The sequence below is a fragment of the Thalassophryne amazonica genome, chromosome 14 (genome assembly GCF_902500255.1).
Source record: "Thalassophryne amazonica chromosome 14, fThaAma1.1, whole genome shotgun sequence".
Lineage (NCBI taxonomy): Eukaryota > Metazoa > Chordata > Actinopteri > Batrachoidiformes > Batrachoididae > Thalassophryne > Thalassophryne amazonica.
In genome coordinates, this window is record NC_047116.1 from 39,391,931 (window position 1) to 39,415,126 (window position 23,196).

General features: G+C 43.4%; 1 long non-coding RNA gene across 1 annotated transcript; it reads right to left on the reverse strand.

The window, feature by feature from the left end:
- Positions 1-197: 197 nt before the first annotated feature.
- LOC117524967 lies at positions 198-19,235 on the reverse strand. The gene is made up of 3 exons (XR_004564922.1): positions 18,922-19,235; positions 15,171-15,174; positions 198-210 (listed from the first exon to the last, which is right to left on the reverse strand). It is a non-coding gene; the product is annotated as an uncharacterized LOC117524967 (long non-coding RNA).
- Positions 19,236-23,196: the final 3,961 nt, after the last annotated feature.

The following is a 23,196-nucleotide window of genomic DNA, read 5'->3' on the forward strand; positions in this document are numbered from 1 at the left end:
AGGGGCAAGGCTGACCACCGCAGGACATCGGGACTGCTCCAGCCACTGCCTGTGCCTCATCGCCCCTGGTCCCACATCGGCCTGGATTTTGTCACGGGCCTCCCACCGTCCCAGGGCAACACCACCATCCTCACGATAGTGGACCGATTCTCCAAGGCGGCCCACTTCGTGGCCCTCCCGAAGCTCCCGACTGCCCAGGAGACAGCGGACCTCCTGGTCCACCACGTCGTCCGGCTGCTTGGGATTCCAACAGACATCATCTCCGATCGCGGTCCCCAGTTCTCCTCGCAAGTCTGGAGGAGCTTCTGCCGGGAACTGGGGGCCACGGTGAGTCTCTCGTCCGGCTATCATCCTCAGACCAACGGGCAAGCAGAACGGGCCAATCAGGAGGTGGAACAGGCCCTATGCTGCGTGACAGCCGCGCACCCGGCAGCCTGGAGTACCCATTTGGCCTGGATCGAGTATGCCCATAACAGCCAGGTGTCTTCAGCCACCGGCCTCTCCCCTTTTGAGTTGTGTCTGGGGTACCAGCCCCCGTTGTTTCCGGTGGTTGAGGGAGAGGTCGGTGTGTCCAGGCCCACCTGCGGAAATGCCGTCGGGTGTGGCGCGCCGCCCGTTCTGCTTTGCTAAAGGCCCGGATGAGGGCAAAAGCCCATGCAGACCGTCGGCGGACCCCGGCCCCTGCGTATCGGCCAGGGCAGGAGGTGTGGTTGTCAACAAAGGACATTCCCCTCCAAGTGGACTCCCCTAAACTGCAGGATCGTTACATCGGTCCCTTCAAAATCCTCAAGGTCATCAGTCAAGCCGCAGTGAGGCTTCAGCTTCCGGCCTCACTGCGGATCCATCCTGTTTTCCATGTGTCCCGGATAAAGCCGCATCACACCTCACCCCTCTGTACTCCGGGTCCGGCACCGCCTCCTGCCCGGATCATCGATGGCGAGCCGGCTTGGACTGTGCGCCGGCTCTTGGATGTCCGTAGGATGGGCCGGGGCTTCCAGTATTTGGTGGACTGGGAGGGGTACGGACCTGAAGAATGCTCCTGGGTGAAGAGGAGCTTCATCCTGGACCCGGCCCTCCTGGCCGATTTCTACCGCCGCCACCCGGACAAGCCTGGTCGGGCGCCAGGAGGCGCCCGTTGAGGGGGGGGTCCTGTTGTGTGGGCCGCTGAAGAGGAGGTACTGCTGGCCCACCACCACCAGAGGGCACCCTGCCTGGAGTGCGGGCTCCAGGCACCAGAGGGTGCTGCCGCCTCACAGGAGCAGCCGGGGTGACAGCTGTCACTTATCACCTACGACAGCTGTCACCACTCATCTGATCTTCAGTGGTATATCAGCAGGACGACATCTCCACCTCTTTGCCGAGATATCACTCTACCAAGAAGGTAATGATCTCAGCTGACTGTGTTGACTTCCTGATAGTAATATCTGTTGCTTGTGTGTGTTGGACAGCAGATATTCTGTTTCTTTTTCCGACGAGAGGTGGAGGTGGTTTTCCCACCATACGTGTTGCTGGTGCACACACACCCCTATCTAACTGTTTTTGTTCCTCGCCAGCAGTACCAGATCCGACAAGCAGAGGCAGTGGCCACCTGGGTGTTCGGGACTTGGCGGCTCCAGTATTCCCGGGGTTCGGTGGCGGAGGAAATCGTGTGGTTCCGGTTCTGCTTTGGACGGACGTCTCTTATCTTCGAGCTTGCCCACGTGACACATTTTTTGTACATTGACTACTTGTCTACAATTGTAATTCGCCGTATTGGTTGTGCTTCTTCACAACAGTAAAGTGTTGTTATTTGACTTCCTCCATTGTCCGTTCATTTGCGCCCCCTGTTGTGGGTCCGTGTTCCTACACTTTCACAACACCAAGGGAGCGAATGGGCAGAGTCATAACAACACAACGCAGAGTCAACAAGTAAACGAAAGAATGCGTCAAGAAATGTAATCCAAAATGTAACGCAATTTTTTTTAGGCAGAAATGTATTTGTCACTTTTTTATTGAAAAACATAAATTAGATTTGCATAAGTTTAACTACAAATTGTTACGTTACTAAAACTTTAACAATTACATTTTTGAAAATTATTTTATTTAAGTTGGCAAACTCAAATGGTTTAAGGCAATCGGTTTCCTCAAATGATTTGAGTTCAACTAACTTACTGAGTTTTACAGTGTGTGACATTAAGACAAGTTTACAAAATTCTCCTGACAACTGCTCTGTACATTTTTCTGGACCTAAACCTTCAGCAAAAGTGACACTGTTGCTTGCTATTTGCATCAGTCATGTTGGAATAACTATTAGGATACATACATGCTTAGTAAGGTAATATTTGTAAGGAAACTGAAATAACATGTACAAGTTGACAATACACCAGACAAAATTCTTTCAGGATATAACTTTACTGGAAACTGTCATTCACAGTATGTTTATTTGTGTAACTTAACAAATGTAAGGTGAAGATTACAGCACAAAGATATCCATCTTTGTGCTTTTATAGACTAGATTTTGTGATATTATCTGTTATCAGCCATCATTATCTTCAGGATTAAAAGGCATGAAGCTTGTTGTGTTCTTTCTGCCATGAAATCTTCATGAACGGTGATTGAGCATTTCCTCTGACTGATTTGAAATCATTTGTAAGGATTATGCCAATGCAGGCTGAGATAAAGAAGTGTACAAAATGTAATCTCTTGAAGAGCTGTTTTAAAACAGTGCATGTTGGGAATATTGTAGGCCAGATATAAAACACATTTGCACACAATGCAGCACAATTGTTGTTGCAGCTTTCCACGCAACAAGTTAGCATTTTCGTGACCAGTTGTCACATTGGATTAAAAAAAAAAAATTAATAATTAGACGCGTTCATCGGTGCACCCATGGTCTTTAAATGAGGTGTGGGAGGGCACTACACTGATGCAATGCAAATCTACTATGGACTGAACAGAGCATTTCAACTTAGTTATTTCAGCTTTCAACTGAGTTAATGCCACAAGACTTCTCTATTTAAGTTGAAATAACTTTAAAAAAAATCTGTGCAAATTGTTACATCACAATGGTTAATTTTTTTAGAGTGTAGGCAAGTCCACGACATTTGTGAATTCTGCTTGTGTACACAAGGATTAAACCACGACAAAACCAAATGGAAATGAAAAAAAAATACAACAAATACAAATCAAATAAAGGTAAACATTAATGGAAAAATACCAAACAAATGTCTACAAGTCTATATAGAAGACAAACATCTGATTTGTGCTGTATTTTATATTTTTAGCCATTTTGACAGTTTTTCTGGCTCCACATGGTCACAGTTGGGGTCCAAGGTGCAGGTTTCCACAATGTCCATGTGCAGTGGAGAAGTGGTGATTGGGGTGGGTGTAGATGGGGGTGCTGTCTGTGCTTGGTAGGAGATATAGGAGACTGGGCGGTAGTAGGAGGATGCTGTGCTGCATGAAGTAGTCAAATGCTTCACCTCAGGGAGCTGTGGTGGATGCATTGCTACTCTCGCTCACGCATTTTGAAGCGTTGGGCAAGGAACCCTTTCCTTACCATTCAGCCTGATCTCACACCAAGTTTGTGATGGCATCATGAAAAGTGATTTTAATCTATTACGTCTTGAAATCACAAAATTGTGGGTGACACAGGGGTATGTTTATGATTCAGTCAGGGTCAAAATTAGTGATCGAAGGCTGACCATGTAATTAATTTTGTCATTTTGTCATGGTAGCACAACAAACTAAAAACTAAAATGTGAGACTGGGCTGCACCATTACTCCTGTCACTTCTGAGTTTGACATGTAAGCTATAGGGAGGTGCCTATTCAGAGAGAATGATTTTCACACAAGAACTCAGATCAAGTCTTGGGTTTGGCCGCCAAGGTGTTTTTGAGCAACTGAGGCTGAAATTTCATGTCTTTTTTTATAACATCCTTCTTTGTGTCACTTAACTATTGAGTGAGTGGCATTGTGCAGAGTTATTGCAATCACAGCCACAGAAATCCATAGCTCCTTCATTTGTCATGGGTGTCCTGGTGGCTTTCCTCACAAATTTCTTTCTTGCCCAGTCACTCAATTTTTGAGAGCTGCCTGCTCGAGAAAGACTTACCACACAGTACCATACTGTTTGTATTTCTTAGTGACTCCATTCTATTTACCGGTAATTTATTTGTAAAGCACCAGGGCATAATAGACAAGTACTGCCTAGACTGTACCCTTCCCATGAGAAATTGTGGTAACAGCCTGGTCTCACTGAGCGCTTTTCGTGACATGGTTTGTTTATTTTGCTATTCATAATCTTCCCCTTCTCCTAACTCTAACTAAAACCATAGTGTAAGTGTATACATTCCCCAGATGTTAACCATGATGCCCCAGAACCCCCCCTTCACCCCACATTTTGTGCACCTGTCACAAAATTAATTTGTGTCCCCATTACGAAAAACAGCCCATATTCATACCCCCATCACAAACCCATAAATCAATGTACTTTTCTTAACCCAGTTCCACGGACTGCCGTGAGACTGGGTTGGTGGTAACAGTGTTCAGGAAAAACCCCTTTTGTGTTTTTTTATTTTAAAAGAAAACCTCAAGCAGAACCAATCCAGTGTGGTGGCCATCTGATATGGCCTTTTAAACAAACCAAAACACTGAAACCAAGTGTACTAACCACTTGGCCACTACTTCTGCCTAATCAACCATTTATAAATCATTGTTCATAATGGGAGGGGACTTCATCAGATAGCAACAAAATGTGGATTTGAGTCCGTAGAAAACTGATTGCCTTAGTGAATCAGTGATTGTGTTGATTTTCCTGATCTCTCAATGAGGTTGGAGAGTTTTGATTGATGTAAATGAAGTCCAAGTCATATACTGAGTAAGATGGAAATGTTAATGCATCTATCCCCCAAATTGTCCAAAGAAAACAAGCTTGTATGAACAATAATGCTTATAGTTAGTTTGTTCAGCAACTTATGTTTCATGAAAATGGAGGGATTGTGTGTAAAATTGGTGTTTTCTGTGTGGTTAACGTAATATTTTTGTTAAACCTCTTGAATTAAAGCTAAAAGTCTGCACAAAAAGCACATCTTGACTGTTTCTTTGCTCTATTGTAGTGGTGAACAGCAGCGTCACTGCCAAGATACATATGGCCCTTACTGTATTCCAACAGATGCAGATGCTCCAAACACATTACATTGATGACCCACATTCACAAGCCCACCTCTTTAAGATCATCACCTCATCACTCTACGGTGTAGACCATAGGGAGTCTTGGATGTAGACTATGGGATGGGGATGATGGTCAAGTCAGGTTGCCATGTTCTTTGAAATGATATCACAGGACTAATTTATCTGTCTGTGGTTGCAGTGTAATTAAAACTCTTTCACCTCATATTTTTCATCAAACTCATATGGTGGCTGAAGATTCAACTCTTGCTGTGATATGAGCTGGAGTCAGTGAGCAATAAGCAGTGATCGCGCACATTACACACTCATGATTATGTGGGCATTTCCTCGGTGAACGACTCTCATCAGAAGTCACTGAAGAAGTCAGTGAGTGTGTAATTGTTTCCCATTAGGGGGAACATTGGGTGCCGTCGAATCGCATCTCGCTGCAGTTTGCTGACGAATGCTCACTGTCCATAGTGCAGGTTAATTCTGCCGTGCTTTCTGATGGAATTGCTCAAAACCCCCAAAACCATCAGATCGGTTTTAGACAGATGCACCATTTTTCTTTCTTTTTTTTCCCAACTCAAAATGGGCTGCAGGGCAAGAGTTCAGATATTTTACAATTCACTGAAATGACATCAGATTTGAAACATGATCAGTCACATCGGTGCCTCAAGAGCTGTGGCGAACACCAGCCCTACCACGAACCATTTTGACCTGCTTGTATAAGAATATTCTTGTTTTGATGATGTTTTTAACACTGACACATATAACGTGCACATGTTCTTTTGATATCGGTGTGAACACTAATTATCTTTTTTCTATCTAACCATCTGCAGCGCTGCACACGCGGGCACACGCTCTGTCTGAATCCTGCACTGCGGTGATGAATAATCGTTAGCATGCGCCCTTGTGAAGGTGTTGTAAATTGGATAGCTTACACAGCAAATTACAGGCCGGTCAAAAGTTCAAGTGAGGTCAGCCGTGCCAAGCGAGACCTGAGGATGAGGTAGAGAGAGGACTTTTTCAAGTTATTAATTAATGGCTGTCTGAGACAGGCTTAGCTATTACACCATGAGGCCGATGGGGAGGGAATGATCACAACAGCCCTAAGGAGCATCCCTTTACACTGCTGACATCTACAGGATGGGACTGAAAGTGTCACTGCTCCTGTTAGTCCCGACAGTCAATGAAGTGATATGTAGTGCCGTGTGCATAAATCTTAGTCACAGTAATATTAATAAAAAAAAAATCATTCTGCAAAGACTGTAAAAATAAAAAGTGTCGAAAGGTCAAATCATTTTCAATCAAATGCACAAAGTATTGAAGACTTACATAAATAAACACACTTGTGATAATCCCTTAAATTGAAAATGTATTTATTTGATTTACTGAGCCCTAAACCTTTTCTGCTTTTAAAATAAAATAAACTACGTTATTAACATTTCAGGTTACATACTTTGAATTTATTTTGACTTAAACTTTCTTGCCACAACAGATCCAACATGATCTGGTTTGAGTTCTGGATGCCGTTCTTGACGCAACTCCACATTACATCTAGAATCAGTAGGAATGGCTTTGAACCAGGAACCTTCTGGGGTGTAGGTGTGTGTGTGTGTGTGAGTGTGAGTGAGAGAGAGAGAGATAGTCCAAAGTTGAGGTCCCTAGCAGCTGAAGAGAGACAATGGGTACACCCATGTTTCACTTGGCTGTGGCAGACTGATGCTTACTTCCTTAAATGAAGATGGGCTATTTGTCTCCCTGAGTGGTTGCCATCCAGAAACCAAAACATTTCCGTAGTGTGGTGGACGTGGCATGCAGTACCCGTGCATGCTCCCAGATGTAACTTGGCCTGAGATCTAATTATAGAGCTATCTTATTATTCCAGCAGGATATCTGATGATAAGTCGGGACTAGATGTTGATGGATATTGTGTCACGATCCAATTACTTATGGACATGACTGTACATGTTGGCTTGGATCTTATTTCTATCACTGATCTGGCTCATTATCACTTTCCTTAGTCACCGGAGGCATCTAGCTGTAGCTGTCCTCCTTACTTCCTCATTCCTACTGTCATTGACCTGGCATACCAAGGTAGTTGTAACTTTCTGTATATCTACACTTCTGCCTTCTGTTACTGGATCTCCCTTGGTTTTGATAACCCCCCCACACACACACACACACACACACACACACGCACACACACACTTGCCACCATTCAGCCACACTTGTCCAGTCACAAAATCATTCCATTGTTTTCGGTGAATGTCCCGGTGAAGTGGATATCAACGTCTTGTTCATGCTTGGTGTACAGTTTGGTGTCATCCATGTGGAGGAGGTGACTGGTGATTACCCCACTCCTGAACCTGTACCCATGTATAGCTTTACAATAATGTCACTGAGTGGATTCAGGCAGCTGTGAACACCCTCTGGATAGTTGTCTGGAGAAGAAACCATCTTGGATACTGCTTCCCTGGTGTATCAATGAGAGTCTTTGGTTAGGAGTGTCAAGGGCCTCACGTATGGACAACCAGCTGTACTTTGTAGCCCAGATCTCTTCTTTCTCACCTCTATGAGTTTGCTATTTTTTTAGGCATCCTTTATCTTTGCTTCCAGCCGTCTCCACAGGAGGTGTTGTCTGTAGCCTGTGCATGCTCTAGGGCTTGTACACAAGTATTTCCAGGTTTAGTTTTGCAGGTTCATATAAGATCTCATTTGTCTCTGTGATGTTTGGTAGTTAAGATCATTAACAGACCTGTGTTAAACTCTGCAAGCATCTCATCTGATTGGACTGTGTCAATACTAGTTCTGGGGGTTGATGGCATTCAGTCTCCACATGATTCTTGTCTGCAGCTCAGTGCTCTCAGATGTCCTGGGCTGTAAACTTAAATTGACTGGATCTACCATCCTTATCAATACCCTGGTCACATCATGCAATGGCCATTGTAACACTCTCCTCTCTTGTTGACCATTCAAATGCCTCTATTAACTTCAATTGGTACAGAAGTCTGCTACTCGCATCATAACCAGAACCCTTCCACTGGTTTCCTGTCAAGCACTATATTGATTATAAGATCCTCCTCCTTACCTTCAGTTCTCTCCTTGACCTCACACTTTTATACCTTTCTGCCCTTGTTCATCCCTACAGTCCCTCTTGTACTCTTTGGACTTCCTCCTCCATGCTCCTCACTTTACTTCTTGCCTGTCTTTCAGTCAGGGTGTCCAGAGCTTTTAGGTGTTCAGCCCCTCATCCGTGGAATCCTCTCCCATCTCACATACAGTATTCATGCTATCTCACCTCAAGACTTACTTTTTTAATCTTGCCTATTCAGTGTGATCATTGTTGCTGATTTTGCATTAGTTTTTTGCTTGAGCTTTTATTATATGGTTTCTATCTATGTCTTGATATTTTGTGTTTTTGTAATGTCTGTAAGTTGACCTTGAGTGTCTTGAAAGGCACAAATGTGCTATTATTATTATTATTATTATTATTATTAGCAGTAGTAGAAATAACATCCTCCACATACTGTTGAGTCTCAGTAGCATTGTGCTATAGATTAATAGACAGTTGTTTCTTATTAGTGATGAAGCAGCAGGAACTGGGAGACTAGTCAGTATTAAGGGGAAGATGAATGCAGCAATGGACAGAGACATCCTGGATGAAAACCTGCTCCAGATCACTCTTGACCTCATACTGTGACCATGGTTCATTTGTCAGCAGGACAATGATGCTAAGCACACAGCCAAGATATCAAGATTCCTCTCTGGGTGACTCTTGCTTGCCTCTACTGGTGGTTGGCTCTCACTGCGGTATTGTATCACTTCCTGTTCCGGAGCACAGCGGTGTTTTTCTGTATCTGTTAGCTGTTTAATCTGCGTAGTTAGATTGATCTAGTTAACTAGATAACGATTTGTTTCACAGTGTAATCTTCACGTGCCTTAACTAAAGCACTCCCTCTGCTGAATCACCTCTAAATTATTTACACATTATTCACTTTGTGTGGTTTTAGGAATCCGCTAGCTTAGCGCAGCTACTAGCTCTTAGCCGGTTTAGCATGGCGGCTTCTCCTGTCTCTCCCGCACTTTTCTGCTCTGGGTGTGAAATGTTTAGTTATTCCTCGGCCTCCTTTAGCAGTAATTGTACTTGTAATAAGTGTAGCTTATTCGTAGCTTTGGAGGCCAGGCTGGGCGAATTGGAGACTCGGCTCCGCACCGTGGAAAATTCTACAGGTAGCCAGGCCCCTGTAGTCGGTGCGGACCAAGGTAGCTTAGCCGCCGTTAGTTCCCTTCCAGCAGATCCCGAGCAGCTGGGAAAGCAGGCTGACTGGGTGACTGTGAGGAAGAAGCGTAGCCCTAAACAGAAGCCCCGTGTACAACGCCAACCCGTTCACATTTCTAACCATTTTTCTCCACTCGGCAACACACCCGCCGAGGATCAAACTCTGGTTATTGGCGACTCTGTTTTGAGAAATGTGAAGTTAGCGACACCAGCAACCATAGTCAAATGTCTTCCGGGGGCCAGAGCAGGCGACATTGAAGGAAATTTGAAACTGCTGGCTAAGGCTAAGCGTAAATTTGGTAAGATTGTAATTCACGTCTGCAGTAATGACACCCGGTTACGCCAATCGGAGGTCACTAAAATTAACATTGAATCGGTGTGTAACTTTGCAAAAACAATGTCGGACTCTGTAGTTTTCTCTGGGCCCCTCCCCAATCGGACCAGGAGTGACATGTTTAGCCGCATGTTCTCCTTGAATTGCTGGCTGTCTGAGTGGTGTCCAAAAAATGAGGTGGGCTTCATAGATAATTGGCAAAGCTTCTGGGGAAAACCTGGTCTTGTTAGAAGAGACGGCATCCATCCCACTTTGGATGGAGCAACTCTCATTTCTAGAAATCTGGCCAATTTTCTTAAATCCTCCAAGCCGTGACTATCCAGGGTTGGGACCAGGAAGCAGAGTTGTAGTCTTACACACCTCTCTGCAGCTTCTCTCCCCCTGCCATCCCCTCATTACCCTATCCCCGTAGAGACGGTGCCTGCTCCCAGACCACCAACAACCAGTAAAAATCTATTTAAACATAAAAATTCAAAAATAAAAAATAATATAGCACCTTCAACTGCACCACAGACTAAAACAGTTAAATGTGGTCTATTAAACATTAGGTCTCTCTCTTCTAAGTCCCTGTTAGTAAATGATATAATAATTGATCAACATACTAATTTATTCTGCCTTACAGAAACCTGGTTACAGCAGGATGAATATGTTAGTTTAAATGAGTCAACACCCCCGACTCACACTAACTGCCAGAACGCTCGTAGCACGGGCCGAGGCAGAGGATTAGCAGCAATCTTCCATTCCAGCTTATTAATTAATCAAAAACCCAGACAGAGCTTTAATTCATTTGAAAGCTTGACTCTTAGTCTTGTCCATCCAAATTGGAAGTCCCAAAAAACAGTTTTATTTGTTATTATCTATCGTCCACCTGGTCATTACTGTGAGTTTCTCTGTGAATTTTCAGACCTTTTGTCTGACTTAGTGCTTAGCTCAGATAAGATAATTATAGTGGGCGATTTTAACATCCACACAGATGCTGAGAATGACAGCCTCAACACTGCATTTAATCTATTATTAGACTCAATTGGCTTTGCTCAAAATGTAAATGAGGCCACCCACCACTTTAATCATACCTTAGATCTTGTTCTGACTTATGGTATGGAAACTGAAGACTTAACAGTATTCCCTGAAAACTCCCTTCTGTCTGATCATTTGGCCAAGTGGTTAATGCGCTTGGTTTCAGTTCAGAAGGTTCCGGGTTCAAATCCCACCCCTGCCACATTTCTCCATGTAATGTGGAGTTGCGTCAGGAAAGGCATCTGGCGTAAAACTTGTGCCAATTCAACATGCAGATCCACCTTGGATTTGCTGTGGCGACCCCAAGTGCAAACAAGGGAGCAGCCGAAGGGACTTACTTTACTTACTATTTACATTTACTCTGATGGACTACCCAGCAGTGGGGAATAAGTTTCATTACACTAGAAGTCTTTCAGAAAGCGCTGTAACTAGGTTTAAGGATATGATTCCTTCTTTATGTTCTCTAATGCCATATACCAACACAGTGCAGAGTAGCTACCTAAACTCTGTGAGTGAGATAGAGTATCTCGTCAATAGTTTTACATCCTCATTGAAGACAACTTTGGATGCTGTAGCTCCTCTGAAAAAGAGAGCCTTAAATCAGAAGTGCCTGACTCCGTGGTATAACTCACAAACTCGCAGCTTAAAGCAGATAACCCGTAAGTTGGAGAGGAAATGGCGTCTCACTAATTTAGAAGATCTTCACTTAGCCTGGAAAAAGAGTCTGTTGCTCTATAAAAAAGCCCTCCGTAAAGCTAGGACATCTTACTACTCATCACTAATTGAAGAAAATAAGAACAACCCCAGGTTTCTTTTCAGCACTGTAGCCAGGCTGACAAAGAGTCAGAGCTCTATTGAGCCGAGTATTCCTTTAACTTTAAATAGTAATGACTTCATGACTTTCGTTGCTAATAAAATTTTAACTATTAGAGAAAAAATGACTCATAACCATCCCAAAGACATATCGTTATCTTTGGCTGCTTTCAGTGATGCCGGTATTTCAATCAATCAATCAATTTTTTTTTATATAGCGCCAAATCACAACAAACAGTTGCCCCAAGGCGCCTTATATTGTAAGGCAAGGCCATACAATAATTATGTAAAACCCCAACGGTCAAAACGACCCCCTGTGAGCAAGCACACAGGGGGTATTTGGTTAGACTCTTTCTCTCCGATTGTTCTGTCTGAGTTATTTTCATTACTTACTTCCTCCAAACCATCAACATGTCTATTAGACCCCATTCCTACCAGGCTGCTCAAGGAAGCCCTACCATTAATTAATGCTTCGATCTTAAATATGATCAATCTATCTTTATTAGTTGGCTATGTACCACAGGCTTTTAAGGTGGCAGCAATTAAACCATTACTTAAAAAGCATTCACTTGACCCAGCTATCTTAGCTAATTATAGGCCAATCTCCAACCTTCCTTTTCTCTCAAAAATTCTTGAAAGGGTAGCTGTAAAACAGCTAACTGATCATCTGCAGAGGAATGGTCTATTTGAAGAGTTTCAGTCAGGTTTTAGAATTCATCATAGTACAGAAACAGCATTAGTGAAGGTTACAAATGATCTTCTTATGGCCTCAGACAGTGGACTCATCTCTGTGCTAGTTCTGTTAGACCTCAGTGCTGCTTTTGATACTGTTGACCATAAAATTTTATTACAGAGATTAGAGCATGCTATAGGTATTAAAGGCACTGGGCTGCGGTGGTTTGAATCATATTTATCTAATAGATTACAATTTGTTCATGTAAATGGGGAATGTTCTTCACAGACTAAGGTTAATTATGGAGTTCCACAAGGTTCTGTGCTAGGACCAATTTTATTCACTTTATACATGTTTCCCTTAGGCAGTATTATTAGACAGCATTGCTTAAATTTTCATTGTTATGCAGATGATACCCAGCTTTATCTATCCATGAAGCCAGAGGACACACACCAATTAGCTAAACTGCAGGATTGTCTTACAGACATAAAGACATGGATGACCTCTAATTTCCTGCTTTTAAACTCAGATAAAACTGAAGTTATTGTACTTGGCCCCACAAATCTTAGAAACATGGTGTCTAACCAGATCCTTACTCTGGATGGCATTACCCTGACCTCTAGTAATACTGTGAGAAATCTTGGAGTCATTTTTGATCAGGATATGTCATTCAATGCGCATATTAAACAAATATGTAGGACTGCTTTTTTGCATTTGCGCAATATCTCTAAAATTAGAAAGGTCTTGTCTCAGAGTGATGCTGAAAAACTAATTCATGCATTTATTTCCTCTAGGCTGGACTATTGTAATTCATTATTATCAGGTTGTCCTAAAAGTTCCCTGAAAAGCCTTCAGTTAATTCAAAATGCTGCAGCTAGAATACTGACAGGGACTAGAAGGAGAGAGCATATCTCACCCATATTGGCCTCTCTTCATTGGCTTCCTGTTAATTCTAGAATAGAATTTAAAATTCTTCTTCTTACTTATAAGGTTTTGAATAATCAGGTCCCATCTTATCTTAGGGACCTCATAGTACCATATCACCCCAATAGAGTGCTTCGCTCTCAGACTGCAGGCTTACTTGTAGTTCCTAGGGTTTGTAAGAGTAGAATGGGAGGCAGAGCCTTCAGCTTTCAGGCTCCTCTCCTGTGGAACCAGCTCCCAATTCAGATCAGGGAGACAGACACCCTCTCTACTTTTAAGATTAGGCTTAAAACTTTCCTTTTTGCTAAAGCTTATAGTTAGGGCTGCATCAGGTGACCCTGAACCATCCCTTAGTTATGCTGCTATAGACTTAGACTGCTGGGGGGTTCCCATGATGCACTGAGTGTTTCTTTCTCTTTTTGCTCTGTATGCACCACTCTGCATTTAATCATTAGTGATTGATCTCTGCTCCCCTCCACAGCATGTCTTTTTCCTGGTTCTCTCCCTCAGCCCCAACCAGTCCCAGCAGAAGACTGCCCCTCCCTGAGCCTGGTTCTGCTGGAGGTTTCTTCCTGTTAAAAGGGAGTTTTTCCTTCCCACTGTCGCCAAGTGCTTGCTCACAGGGGGTCGTTTTGACTGTTGGGGTTTTTCTGTAATTATTATATGGCTTTTGCCTTACAATATAAAGCACCTTGGGGCAACTGTTTGTTGTGATTTGGCGCTATATAAATAAAATTGATTTGATTTGATTTGATATCACAGCAGTGGCTTCAGGACAACTCTGTGAATGTCCTTGAGTGGCCCATCCAGAGCCCAGACCTGTATCCGATTGAACATCTCTGGAGAGATCTGAAAATGACTGTTCACCAACACTCCCCATCCAATTTGATGGAGCTTGAGAGGTGCTGCAAAGAGGAATGGACAAAACTGCCCAGATATAGGTGCATCAAGCTTGTGGCATCATATTCAAGAAGACTAGAGGCTTCAATTGCTGCCAAATGTGCATCAACAAAGTATTGAATCAAGGGTGTGAATACTTATGCACACATAACTTCTTGTTTTTTGTCATTATGGGGTGTTGTGAGTAGAAATTTGAGGGAAAAATGAATTTTCCTGAGGGTGTAATTGCTGCCAAAGGTGCAACAACAAAGCATTGAGCAAAGGGTGTGAATACTTAAGTACATTTGATTTTTATAAATTTTTTTATTTGTGATAGATTTGCAAAAAATGATAATACGAAAAAACTTTTTTTATGTTGTGATTATGGGATGTTGAGTAGCATTTTGAGGGAAACAAATGAATTTACTCAATTTGGAAATAAGGCTGTAACATAACAAAATGTGGAAAAATTAAAGCGCTGTGAATACTTTCCTGTAATTGCATTGGTGCTTTAGGGTTCATGTCTATTTCACATTGTGTCTATTTGAAATAAATAAATAAAAATTCAGGCGATGGACTCAAATGCTGGGAGCAATGACGAGAACAGGTGTGAACGAACAGAGATTTATTTACAATAATGAATAACAAATGATTAAATGTGCTGAAGCTGGAGATGGTGCCTGCAGAGCTGAGACAGGGCTTGCTTGTACCAGTGGAAAGAGAGTGGGTTGAAAGCCAGGAGAGATGGGACAAGAACCGGAGCCAGGTGGAACGCACAGAGCCGGAACGCACAGAGATGAGGAGAACAAAGGTGAGTGATTGCACTTGTAACACTGGAAGCCGTTAAGAACAGAATGTTCAAAGGAAGGCTTAAAGCAGGAATGTTCACAGTTCAGGAATTGTTGGCAGAGGTCAGAGGTCAGCAGCAGCACATCTTATGACGCATTTCAATTAAGCTTGACTTGGCTTCACAAATGACTTGGAAGTTCTTAGTAGTTCTGCATAACAGTTCTCTGCATACAGTTCTTGGTAATGCACAGTCACTGACAGGAGCAGAATGAGAGGCGGAATCTCACAAACTCAGAGACGGCAGGAACTGAGCTGAACGGTGCAGAGCAACACGCTCTGAGACTGAGTGCTGAGGAGCAGGAGCACAGCTGCAAGTCCAAAGTGACGTAGTGCAGGTTGTGGCATGGAAGCCAGGAGACACTGCAGCATGGAAGCTGCGCAGGAAGGCGGCTGGAAACACCAAAGCTCAAAGTACTCTATTGTGGAAAATAGAGAGGCCAGGCTACTTTTGAGAGGAACTGTGCAAAGCTCAAAAGTCTCACTCAGGGTGTCTCTGGGAAAGCTGTCAGAAGTCAGAGCGCATGGAAGCAGCGTCATGGAAGCCTGATATAACAACGATGAATCAAGGTAGCATCTGAGCAGAATCTTGGCTCAAAGTTTAAGTAGTCTGCTCATGATCGGGAGCTCATGAATCACAGGTGCAAGGAGTTGATGAATTTCAAGTGCACCTCAGCTTTGTAGCGCTTGGAGGGAAAACAAACAAACAACACACAAGAGGAAAGACAGGGCAAGGGCAAAGGTTGACCACAACATAGACCTTTAAAAAAAAAAAAAAAACAAACCTTAGATCAATGGCATGGTAATTCACTTCACCAATAAACAAACAAAACTAAGTAAAAGTTGCTGAAAACATAGTCCAATGGCATGGTATATATACTACTAAGAATCCACTCACTCACCATTTTCAAATTATGCAGTATTTAAAGTTGCACGTAATACAATTTATTGTATTGCGTCAATTAATACACTATACTCTCCACTTACAAAACCACACTACACTCTTCCCTATCTTTTTTTTAATGATTCCATTCCATTTTAATTTTATAGGCTGTTTGTTGATGCAGACAAAAGACATGATCAGTGATTGAGTGGTTGTGGCTTTGATGCAGCGAAGAATGAATTCATATTATTGCATAAGAATTATGATTTCCTTTAAAGCATGTTCCCATAAAAAATAGTATAGTTTTTACATATTGCATCCAAAAATAATCAAGATTATTTATCTCCTAATTCTGAAAGCTCCCTCCATTTGTTTGTATTTCCTAACCAGTGCATTACATTTTACATGTTCTTTAAAAAAAAAAAAAAAAAACTTTGCTTCATTCCGGACTTTCAAAATGACAAGTAAACATACATAAATAACAAAATCAAACAAAAGTTTGCAGAATGATAAATGGAGGAAAATGTTATCAGCCAAAAAAGGAAGAACTGGCAAAGCAAAGGGGATGAATGAAAAAGTCATATCATTCAAAAACTGGTGAAGAAAAAGAAGCATTCCTACACGATAAAAGAGAAAGAACATCCAAGCTGAGGAAAGAAAAGGTTAATCCAGGAAGTGTCAGAGAAAGAGCTGCAACTTTCCTCGCTTATTTCCTTCAGTTTTTGTGAACTGTCGATGACACATAGATTTACCATGCAAGTACTGCACTGTTTGTGTCTAAACCATCCTGCTACAGTTTGGCATCCCATAGCTTCTCTGAATAGCCACTAGATGGCAGTAAGAGAAAACAACTGAAGCACAGTGGAAATGTTCAGTTGCAATCAACAGCTTGTGCAAAGCCTTTGTGGTGTGTGCTAAAGTCTGTCTTTTCAGTGGATGATGGAAAAGAACAAGAATGACAGACAATCTCCACAAAACAAGTTTGAATATTTAATTTTTGTTTTTTTAATTAGCTCAAGTGTAGCCAGCTCTTCTTAATAGAAAGATAGATTGGCCTAACAAACAACAGTCAAGTGTGATCACTGTTGTGAGTGCAACTTTTTAAAAATTTATTTATTTTTCACCGAAACATTTAACAATCAGACCAAACTGTTGTAGGACTATGCAGTGGAGAATCATTTAGCAGCATTTAAAATACCCCCAAAAAGAATTGTCTTTTGTCTTATATAGCTCCAATTCCAATGAAGTTGGGACATTGTGTAAAATGTAAATTAAAAACAGAATACAATGATTTGCTATTCAATTGAATAGACCACAAAGACAAGATATTTAATCAGTATCAAACTGATACTGTATTGTTTTTGTACAAATATTTGCTCATTTTGAAATGGATGCCTGCAACACATTTCAAAAAAGCTGGGACAGTGGTATGTTTACCACTGTGTTAAATCACCTTTCCTTCTAACAACACTCAATAAGCATTTGGGAACTGAGGACACTAATTGTTGAAGCTTTGTAGGTGGAATTCTTTCCCATTCTTGCTTGATGTACGACTTCAATTGTCCTCTTTTGTTTGGAGAACACGACATCCATGATTTCCAAAAACAATTTGAAATGTGGACTCATTAGACCACAGCACACTTTTCCGCTTTGCTTCTGTCCGTTTCAAATGAGCTCGGGCCCAGAGAAGGCAGCGGTGTTTCTGGATGATGTTGATGTATGGCTTTTGCTTTGCATGGTAGAGTTTTAACTTGCACTTGTAGGTGTAGCGACGAACTGTGTTAACTGACAATGGTTTTATGAAGTGTTCCTGAGCCAACACGATAAGATCCTTTACACAATGATGTTGGTTTTTAATGCAGTGCCGCCTGAGGGATTGAAGGTCATGGGCATTCAATGTTAGCTTTCAGCCTTGCCGCTTACGTATAGAAAGTTCTCCACATTCTCTGAATCTTCTGATTATATTATTGACTGTAGATGATGGAATCCCTAAATTCCTTGCAACTGAACGTTGCAAAACATTGTTCTTAAACTGTTGGACTATTTTTTTCATGCAGTTGTTCACAAAGTGGTGATCCTCGCCCCATCTTTGCTTGTGAACAGCTGAGCCTTTTGGGGATGCTCCTTTTATACCCAATCATGACACTCACTATTAGTGCCCTCAGTTCCCAAACACAGTGTTGTTAGAAGGAAAGGTGATGTAACACAGAAAAGTGGGAGCTTTGTCGACGATCTTTGTCGAAGCTGACAAGAATGAGAATGTTACACATTGTGTTAATAAAGCAAGAAGCACCTGTGTGTCTGTCTGTGTGTCTGTGGCTTGCATAATTTCTCAGAGTGTTAGTATATTATTTATTTCTTTAATTTATTTATTCCGTCTCTCCTCCATGAATGCATTAGAAATAGGCATCTGTTTAAGGCAGAAAGTGACTCATCTTTGTCGATGATCTTTGTCTAAGCTGGTGCGTGAGAACGTTCCACCTTGTGATATGAAAGCAAGAAGCATCTGTGTCTGTGGCTCGCATATTTGTCAGACGTATTGATTTTTTAAATTTATTTCTTCCGTCTTTCCCCCGTGAACACATTAGAAATTGGCATCTGTTTAAGACAGTGAGTGACTCATCTTTGTCGATGATCTTTGTCTAAGCTGAGAACATTCAGCCTTGTGCCAATAATGATGATGACTTCAAAATAAAGGTTTTGAAAATCCCCAAATTTTCATAATAAAGGATGCACATTATCGTGCCATGCACAAGGCCATATCCAAGAGATCAGGCCAATCTGACAGTCAGGAGATATGTGAGGCACATACACACACACACACACACACACATATGCATCTTAGTTTATAGATTATCTCGTTCACTTCTTTAACTCCTTTCTTTTTAAATATGATTATTGAATAAATGGAGATGGATGTTTCAGATTTGGCAGCAAAGGTGGATTTTAAAAGTCAAAAGGTAAAAAACTGTAAAAAACATTTTCATAAATTCAGAGAATGATAATAGTAACATATGCAATTTTGTTGTGGAAGGCAAAATCTGTAATATCTTTCTTTCTTTCTCTCTTTCTTTCTTTCTTTCTTTCTTTCAGCTTTAATTCAAAATACATGGTTTGACTCAGGAGACCCGATACCACTTACTAGGCGGCTTGCAAACAATGTCCAGAGGATTCACTCACATTGCTTGTGACTATTCCAGTATTGTGGCCTCAGTCGAAGGCAAAGATGGAAAAGATGTCTTCAAGGCTTTTTCTTTCACTTCCCGATCATCACTGCCATACAAAACACAACTGCCGCACAGTTTGCTCATTGCACTGAGTAACAAGACATTAACACTGTGTATATATTTACATGTTTGGTGAGAACCTATAACTGATGTACTGTGTATCTGTTTTATGTATTGATAATTTGTCCAACATACGGGTAAAGTTAAGTGTTTATTTGATCAGCTGATTTAGTTCAATAAAAACATTTAATACAAATCGTTGGTGTTCCAGCAAGTTTTCGTTAGACAAGTCAGTTGCTTGATGCATGGGCATTTCCAAGTCACTGAATATGTCTGGGATTTCATTTACATCCATGAAAAATCTGCTACCTCAGATACTGATCTGGCATCAATACAATCACTGACTCATCAATGTAGCTGGGACTCAATTCTACACCTTGGTGCTGTCTATGCAGCAGAGGTGTCAAGTAACGTAGTACAAATACTTCATTACTGTACTTAAGTAGACTTTTTAGGTATCTATACTTTACTCCATTACTTATTTTCTGCCTACTTCTGACTTCTACTCATTACATTTTCACACAAGTATCTGTACTTTCTATTCCTTACATTTTAAAAACAAACAGCCTCGTTAACATCCACCGGCGCGGCTCCACCTGAAGCCCGAGGCGCCACCGCAGTTCCACCGGCACGGCTTTACCAAGGTGCCAGCGCAGATTTATCTGACCATGGGTCCGAAGAAGGCACTGACGGAGGAGGAGGGAGATGATATCAAGAAGTCCCTGGACTTTTTGTCTGAGGAAATCTCTGTTGTTAAAATGCAGCAGAAATCCATTATGGAGCTGGTGGAAGAAGTGAAGGCTCTCCGGATCCAGAATGCTGAGAAAGACCGGTGTCTGGTGCACCTGGAGAACCGTGTAGTGGAGTTGGAACAGTACACAAGGATGAACGACGTTATTATTACAGGAATTCATATTAAACCTCGATCCTACACACGGGCGGTGTCAGAAGACAGTGGAGGGGAGGCCAGCGAGCAGGAGGCCAGCTCAGTGGACCAACAGGTGGCTGACTTCCTGCAATCTAAAGGTGTTCAAATGGACTGTAATAACATTGAAGCGTGCCACCCCCTGCCCAGGAGAGAGGATGGAGACAAGCGAGCAGTTATAATGAGGTTTGTGTTATGTGTCGGACGCAGCTCGGAGAACCGACCAGCGTTTGAAGGACCCAGTATGAAATAAGCAGAGCACGGTACAAAGGCTAACTGAATTTAATACATAACAGTGATGTGATACAAAAACAACAAAAGAGTGTGCGGTCTGGCGTGGTGGTGATACGGTGTGCTCCCAGCAGCGCTAACGGTCCGGAGCCAGAAGCCGTTCGGACCCAAGGACCCCGCCGACACCCCCCAGGTGGCCGCAACAAACCGAGTCTGTGAAAGAAGGAACCATTATGTGAGTCCACACTCTACACACAGAGAGACCACTCAAAGGTGTACATAAACAGCAAACACTTCCTGGCTTAATTACTAATCAGCTTCCCAACCTGCAGGCATGGAACATCCAGTTCACAAAACTCCACTGCAGTGGAAGCCGATACATGACTAACGTACAGCTCAATATAATAAGGTGTGAGGGACACCACATTTACTGACTGTATAAACGTTAGTCACAAAATCTGATGTACCTCAGGAAGTGTGCTGACGAGTGTGAGACCTCACCCCCTCCTCTTTCACAGACCGTGCATCAAACCCTGGACGTTCTCTGCATCCACTGATGATGAGATGGCTCCCGAGACGACGATCTCACCCGTCTGGTCACAAGGTCGAGTCTCTGGCAAATACACACTGTATACTCCAGTCTTAAATGCCACCATGTTCCAATCCATATAGATGCACCACAGCTGTGAGTCCTGACGAGCCGCAGGTGATCAGGGTGAGGTCCTGATAACCTCAGCAACACAGCCACTCAGTCCCAAATGCAAGCCACCTGGAAGGAAAAACAAAAGACAGAAACAAAAAGGCAGCCAGGCCCCCCAGCCATACAACAGTACCCCACCCTCACGGGAAGCCTCCCGGCGACCACACAAACCTGGCCCAGGAGAAACACCCCCCTCCAGGGACCATGGCTGGAAACCGCATCTGCATTCGTCTTCCAACAGAATGGTTGATGTCCTCTCCTCTGGCTGCATCCTTGCCTTTGTTTCAGTCAGTCACTTAGCACAGGTGTGGCCAGGAGTTCTTAAACCTGTGCGGTCAGCCTTTATCCAACCATGTGCGGTCATTAGTCATAAAACAAAAAGGACAAACACAAACAACCAAACCACCCCCCCCCTCCCCAGGGGACCGTCCTATCAAACCCCGGGATGAGGAGAAAAGAAAAACCCCAAACTTAAGCTTACAAATAAAAGCGCTAAAACACCCCCCCCCCCAAACGACATGTAGAGACCAACACCCCCCAGAGGACTTCCCGCCAGCTCCAGGAGTAATAACCACAGCCGAGGTCCCTCTGGGATCCAACGTCACCCACGGGGACTCCCAGCGCCTCCCAGAGGACCACTCGTCAACCCCAGGAGACGCCTCCCCTCATGACCAACGGACCCAGCCCCGGCCGTCTATGGCTAGATGGACCCACAGCCCTTTCCCCCCCCCCAGAGGACACCACAGTCAAACCCTGAGGGCGGAAACTGGGGGGAGAAACAAGAAGAGAGAAAAAAAAAACATACAAACAAAACAACCCCAACCCCACCCCCTTGGCGCAGTGGAAACTGGAAGCACGTCCAGTGTCACCAACCGTGACTATACCCCAGAAGCCAACCGGGAGGAGTGGAACAGCGGTTATGGCAAACGGCACAAAACGGCGCCACTCCTCTGACTTCTACACCAGCCACTAGCTGCGGGTATATCCCACTGCCCCAAACCTCAGCCACGCCGATAGCAGACGGCCAAAGGCGTGCTGAAGCCGGAGGTGGAACAGGGAATCAAAAAACACCCCCCCCCAGGTGCAGAGGTTACCCGGGAAACGCCCAGTATAACCAAACTGCACCAATCCAGCAACGCCGACACTACGGCTCACCCGGCTGGAGCCAGAGGAGAAGAGAGGGAAGAAAAAGAAAATACCCCAAACCCCCCCCCCCCTCCCGGGTGCAGAGGCTACCTGGAAAATGCCCAGCACAACCAAACTGCACCCCTCCAGCAACGCCGACACTACGGCTCACCCGGCTGGAGTCAGAGGAGAAGAGAGGGCATAACAAAAACAAACAAAAAAAAAGAAAAAAAAAACCCAAGTACCACCCCATCACCCCCCAGGGGACTGTCCCATCAAACCCTGGGGAGGTGAAACAAAAAGAAATAAAAAGAAAGACTAACAGACCAACATACAATTGTTTGGGTTCTTTTTTTTTTTTTTTTTTCTTAGACAGGCTGCAGGGTCACAACCCCAGACACAAACAGTGGAAAAAAAAAAATAAATCCCACACAAAAACCAACTCAAAAAAACACCCACACGAAATGAACTAACACAAAACAAATCAGTGACGTATACCGTTAAGCTCAAACAAATCAAACACACCTGTTCTAACTTGAGCTTAACGGTAATGTGACTAAGTCACCAAAAGAGGGAGCCAAAGTGCTAAAAATGAAAAAAACCCCCTTTGGTGACAGAAAACAAACGAGCTGCATCTCCGTGCGCAGCTGTGTGCAACACACAACCAAAATGTGCTCAACTAAATAACGCCGGAGCTGATACAACAGACGCAGTAGTTATCTTTATCCGGGGAAACGGGGCTACAACTGTAACACAGGAAGCTCAGCGACCCGTGCCACAGAGCTCCGCCGTGCGCAGTGCACCCATTACAGACACACTCTTGCAGCTCCCGTTTAAACCTCTTATCCGGTCGGAGCGTGACGCGAAGCCGTCGCCAGTCACACTCCACCACGACCCACGGATAAGGTGCAACACAGGAACACGGCTGCAAGAGAGCACAAATCAGTATTCAGCAATGGGTCTCAAACACGCACCATCCGGGCGGAGAGCACCCGCAACTGATCCGGATAACTACTGAACGTCTGCTGCCGCCTTCCCGGCGCGTTACCGTCTCTGCTACTGCTGGGTCCGTGATGTTTGGCCAGAGACTACTCTTATGTGTCGGACGCAGCTCGGAGAACCGACC